The sequence below is a fragment of the Elephantulus edwardii genome, unplaced genomic scaffold, assembly GCF_000299155.1.
Source record: "Elephantulus edwardii isolate Elephantulus edwardi_28Jun2011 unplaced genomic scaffold, EleEdw1.0 scaffold00067, whole genome shotgun sequence".
In the NCBI taxonomy this organism is placed as follows: domain Eukaryota; kingdom Metazoa; phylum Chordata; class Mammalia; order Macroscelidea; family Macroscelididae; genus Elephantulus; species Elephantulus edwardii.
The window spans coordinates 5,025,203-5,031,604 of NW_006399817.1; positions in this window are offsets into that span (position 1 = coordinate 5,025,203).

Consider the following 6,402-nt stretch of genomic DNA (forward strand, 5'->3'; position numbering starts at 1 on the left):
AAAATAAATGAAGAATTTTCTGTGATGATGATAAGTTACTATATTTTTTATAAACAGATATCTAAAATATTAATGCCAAAAAGAGTCAAGATAGTCACATTGTTGTTGTTGTTATTGTTAGGTGCCATCGAGTTGAATACAACTCATAGTGACTCTATGAACAAAAGATCTGAAGCCAGTCCTGTTCTGCGCCATCCTCACACTTCTTGACACACAAGAGCTCACTGCAGCAGTCACCTTGTCAACCCACCTGGTTGAGAGCCTTCCTCTTCTTCGCTGACCCTCCACCCTTCCCAACATCATGTCCATTTCCAAGGAATAGCACCTCCTAGCAATATGTCCAAAGCATGTGAGGTGAAGCCTCCTCATTCTTGCCTCCAAAGAGCACTCTAGCTGTACCCTCTCCAAGACTTATCTATTTGTTTTCTTGGCTGTCCATGGAATGTTCAGTGCTCTTCTCCAACACCACAGCTCAAAGGCTTTAATTCTCTTTTTGCCATCCTTATTCATTGTCCAGGTCTCAGATACATAGCTAGTAATTGGAAAGACCATGGCCTGAATCAGATACACCTTAGTCTTCAAACTGACATTAGTACTCCTCAATAATTTGGAAAGGTCCCTAACTGCAGATTTTCCCATTACAATGCATCTCCTTATTTCCTGACTCCTCATACCAAGGGTTTTAATTGTGGATCCAAGCAAGATGAAGATGTTGACAGTTTCAATCTCCTCTCCATTCATCATGACATAGTCTGTTGGTCCAGTGGTAAGAATCTTTTTCTTTTTCCTTGATATTGATATCAAGCATGCCATCCATGAAGAAAGCAAAAAGTCATTACAAAGACAGAGGAGAAAGAAAAAACTGAAAGGGATGTCAGAAGAAACTCCAAATATTGCACTGGAGCATCAAGAAGCCAAATCTAAAGGAAAACATGTCGAAGTAAAAGCGTTGAACAGACAATTTCAAAGGGCAGCTCGGAAGGACAAAGCAAAGTATTATAATGGAATGTGCAGAAAGCTAAAATGGGAGAATAAAAAAGGAAGAACTCGCTCTGCCTTCTTTGAGATGAAAGAACTGAAAAATAAATTAAGGCCTCATGTCACAATGTTAAAAGATGCTATGGACAATGTATTGAATGACCAGAAAGCATCAAAAGAAGATGGAGGGAATACACAGTCATTGTACCAGAAAGAATTGATTGACCCTGAAAAATTTCAGGAAGTATCGTAAGAACAGGAACCAATGGTAATGAAGGAGGAAGTGGAAGCCGCATTGAAGGCACTGGCAAAAAAATAAGGCCCCAGGGATTGATGGGATACCAATTGACTTGATTCAATTAACAGATGCAGCCTTGGATGCACTCACCAGTCTATGTCAGGAAATTTGGAGGACGGATGTCTGATCAACTAATTGGAAGAGGTCTATATTTGTTTCTATTCCCAAGAAGGGTGATCCAACAATATGTGGAAATTAGAGAACAATATAATTAATATCACATGCTAAGAAAATGCTGCTGAAGATCATTCAAAAACGACTGCAACAGTACATAGATAAGGAATTGCCAGAAGTTCGAGTGGGATTAAGAAGAGGCTGTGGCACCAGGGATATCATTGCTGTTGTCAGGTGGATTCTGAAAGTAAGGAATACCAGAAGAATGTCTATTTGTGTTTTATTGACTATGCAAAGGTGTTTGACTATGTAGATCATGACAAGTTGTGGCTGACATTGAGAATGGGAATCCCAGAGCACTTGATGGTGTTCATGCGGAACCTATGTCTGGACCAGGAGGCTGTTGTGCGAAGGGAGCAGGGAGCACTGCATGGTTTGGAATTGGGAAGGGAGTGCATCAGGGATGTATTCTATTTCCACACCTATTCAATCTATATGCTGAACAAATTCTCTGAGAAGGTGGACTCTATGAAGAGAAGTGTGGTATCAGGATTGGAGGGAGATTCATCAATAACCTGCATTATGCAGATGGCACAACCTTGCTTGCTGAAAGTGAGGAGGATTTGAAGCACTTGTTGCAGAAGATCAAGGAATGCAGCCTTCAGTATGAATTGCATCTCAAGATCAAGAAAACAAGGAAACAAAGATTTACGTCTAGCAATAGAGAAAATCTAACTAGAGGCAGGAGATATTGTTAGCACTTAAATTCTTTTTTTAAATTATTATTATTTTGTGTGCGTGTACCGTCAAATCAGATCTGACTGGTACAGGAGGATATTGCGCCTCCTTCTCCGGCAGAGCATCTGGTGGATTCGAACCGTGTTCCTCTGGGATTGCAGTGCAGCTTCTTGCCACTAGGCCACCAGAGCTCCCCCTGCACTTAAATTCTTATAAATATTATTTGTAGTTTTTTAAAAATGTCTTTACAGTCATAAGTGAATTCAAGAGAAACCCAAATGTTTTGGGTTGCATTTCTTTTTTTTTCCTCCAAAATTAAGACCAAAATTTGAAGTAGGTAAAGCTGTTCCTAAAATAAGATGTTAACTCCTCTGCTGCTTTTAGCCAGGATCCATCTGACATCAGCAATGATACCCCTGATGCCACAGTCTCTTATAAATCCTGCTTGAACTTCTGATAGTTCTTTGTCTATGTACCATTCTAGCTGTTGTTTCATTATCTTCAGCAGTATTTTGTTTATGTGCAACGTTAATGATACTGTTTGATAATTTCCACATTCTGTTGGATCACCTTTCTTATTATTCATAGGGTTTTTAGAGGCCTGCTGTTTCAGAAGTGGATAGCCAATCCTGCTCCTAGTCTGTCTTTATCTAGGAGCTCTACTAAAACTTGTCCGCTATGGGTGACCTTTGTGGCATCTGACACACCTATAGCATTAGCTTTCAACTTCACAACAATCCACAAGTTACCTCAATACAGCAAACAGACAGACAAGTGTTGTACTAGTTAGAACAAAGAAATCCACCATTTCAATAAACTGACAGATTAATGTTGTATGTCTATTAGTAAAACAGGCATAGAAATATATAAGAAGATCCACTTGAAGCCTGCATCAATGTATCAAGATGTGCTCCTGGGTGGGTGCTGAAGACCATGGCTGGAATGATGAGATAGCGTCTAAATGTGGATATTAAGGTCATAGCAAAGTCGCTGCTGGATCTTCGATGCTGGTGCTTCACACAAGGCCCTACTTTGACGTTGAAGGTGCTAGATCAATAGGCAACATTTTGATAGATGGAGAAAAGATTGAAAATTGAAGTTGTCAATGATTTCATCTTCCTAGGTTCAACCATCAACACCCTTGATACCAGAAGTCAGGAGATCAGGAGGCATATTGCAATATGTCAGAGACCTCTCCAAATTACTGAGGAACAATCATGTCATTTGAAAGACTGGGGAGTACATGATTCAGGCTATAGTCCTTTCAATCACTTGTTATGCCGCTGAGAGCTGGACAATGGATAAGAATGACAGAAGAAGAATCTATGCCTTTGCATTGTGATTTTGGAGATGAGTACTGAATATTGCAGGGACTGCCAAAAGAACAAATAAATATGTCTTGGGGAAGGTGCAGCCAGTGTGTTCTTTCAAGGCAAAGATGGTGAAGCTTCTCATATACTTTCGACATGCTGCGAGGATGAGCTATTCCTTGGAGAGGAACATCATGCTTGTGGTGGTGGAGAGACAATGAAGAATGAAAGATCCTCAACCAAAAGGGAGCGTCGGTGGACTGGTGACAAGAAGTTGCACTGCAATTCTGAAGGCATGTGGTTCAAACCCACAGGATGTTCCACTGGAGAAGAAGCGGCAAACTTTTCCTGTGCCAATTGGATTCTATTTGACAGTACACAACAAGAAATAGAAAAAAAAGAGAGAAGAAGAAAGACCCTCAACCAAGTGCATTGACACAGTGACTGCCACAATGAAATCGAGTGTATCAGTGATTGCGAGGTTGGCACAGGATAGCAAAGGATTCAGATCTGTTGTTCATGGGGTCGCTATGAGTCATACTAGACTTGATGGTACCTAACAACAACCACCACCTATGCTTCTCTCCTGAAGTATTCCGGAACCATCAGCATACATCTCTCTAAATGATCCAGTCTTCCAGACTTTACACTTGAAGAGTAGAAGACATAAGAAGAACTGGTCAGAGTTCCATTCAGTAGACAGCTCTGAGTTTACCAAATGTTACACAGCAAACAACAACCTCAAAAGTGATCTTTGAAGGAAGAAAACATCTCCTATTTTAAAAAATAATGTTTCTAGGGAGCTCTGGTGGCCTAGTGGCAAGAAGCTACACTGCAATCCCAGAGGTATGTGGTTCGAATCCACCAGATGCTCTGCTGGAGAAGGAGGAGCAATCTCCTCCTGTACCAGTCAGATCTGATTTGACGATACACACACAATAATAATAAATTTTTTTAAAAAATAATGGTTCCAAGCTAGTAATACTCTTCCCCCTCCACTTGCTCCATAACATGTTCTAAAATATGGTTAGATACCTTCCCACCGGAGTCACTACAATAAAATGATCCTATCCTCTGTGTTTGGAAGCAGGAGTGGCATCCACTTCCTTAACAACTTGCCTCCAGAAACTCTGATGAACTTTGATAAATATCGATAGTTGTAGAGGGGCTTCAGGCCTTTTATTCATAGGGGTGCTATGAGTTGTACTAGACTCGAAGGCAATCAACAACATACTGTATGTTTATGTGTTTTGAGTAACCTCTTAAGAGAATTATGACCACAACAAGATAAAGGTAAATAATCCAATAGAAAAATGAACACAGGATATGAACAGACCTTCACCAAAGAAGACATTCAGATGGCTAACCAGCACATGAAGAAATGTTCAAAATCCCTAGCTCTAAGAGAGATGCAAATCAAGACAACTATGAGATATCATCTCACCCCAGTCAGAATAGCAAAATTTAACAGAACAGCAAGCAACACATGCTGGTGAGGTTGTGGAGAGACTGGAACCCTTATTCACTATCGGTGGGAGTGTAAAACGGTGCAACCACTGTGGAAGGCAGTATGGCGCTTTCTCAAAAAGTTGCAAATAGAGATACCATTTGATCCAGCAATTCCACTACTGGGAATTGCTAAATTCCCTAAAGAGACCATAACTGACATCCAAGCAGATATATGCACACCCATGTTTATCACAGCTTTGTTCACAGTAGCAAGGAGTTGGAAACAACCTAAGAGCCCATCAACAAACAAATGGATACAGCAGCTGTGGTATATTCACACAATGGAATACTATGCTGCATTGAAAAATAAGGAACTCATGCAATATTATTCAAAATGGGTGACCCTCAAGGATATTATGCTGAGTGAAATATCTCAGTCACAAAAGGAAAAACACTATATGGTGCCACTGTTGTAGAATGAGGTTGACATCAGGGTGGGGATAAGACTGAGAAAAACTGGATAAATTATGTGCACTGCATTGAAGCCGATAAGAGAGAGAATAGTTTAAAAGTAATATATTTTAGGGCATTGTGAGTATCATAAGAGTCTGGAATGAGGGTTGCAGAGTGGAGTATACTTGGGGTGGGGAGTGGGGGGATTGTATACCAATGAAGGAGTTTTTCTTTTGCTTTTCAAGGAGAAGAGTGAACTGGGGGAGAGGGTGGGGTGGGCGTGGAGAAAAGTGCAACAAATAATGAACGGAAATCCAATATCTTTGTAGATGTTCATTGAAATTAATAAGAGGGATCTAAGATGGCGGCAGAGGCAGAGACAGCGTGGTGAGCTGTGGGAGCAGCAAACCACTTAAAGCAGGGCCATTATGGCCTTCTACAAACTTCGGCTTATTGATAATTGAACACTTAAACAGTTGATGACTGGCCCTCAGTGAAGATCAAGGCCCAACAACAAGAATTCAAGGATTCCCAAGGAGAAATGGGTGAGTCTCGTGGCTCCCAAACCCCACCCCCACCCCCCACAGAGCCCGTGCTGTGCTGCACAGCCGTTGCAGCTACATGAGGTTTCCACAGCCGGAAGGAATGGATTCCCTCACCCAGGATGGATGCTGGGCACTGGCCCTCCTCAAGACTGGTACAGCAAAGCCACCACACTGCCGCAACGTGGAATTGTTCTGGAGAGAATTCTTGGAGCCAGGATGGCAGCTGTGGGGGAAGCGGGCACCCGCCAGCTACCCGCACAAGAGGGGCCGCGCTCACGCCAAGCACATATGCGGCGGGGTGGGGGCGCGCCCCCAGCAGCCGCCCACGCTGGGGGAGGCCACGCACCTCCCGCAGGCCTCCCGCGCTGGAGGGGGGGCGCACACCCCGCTGGCCCCCTGCGTAGGAGGTGTGGGATGGGATGCATGCCCGCCATCTGCAGGTTTGGGTTTCCTTGGACAGGCCAAAGAAGACGATTACCTATAGAATGGATTGCTGAAAGTCACTGTGAGTCTGATG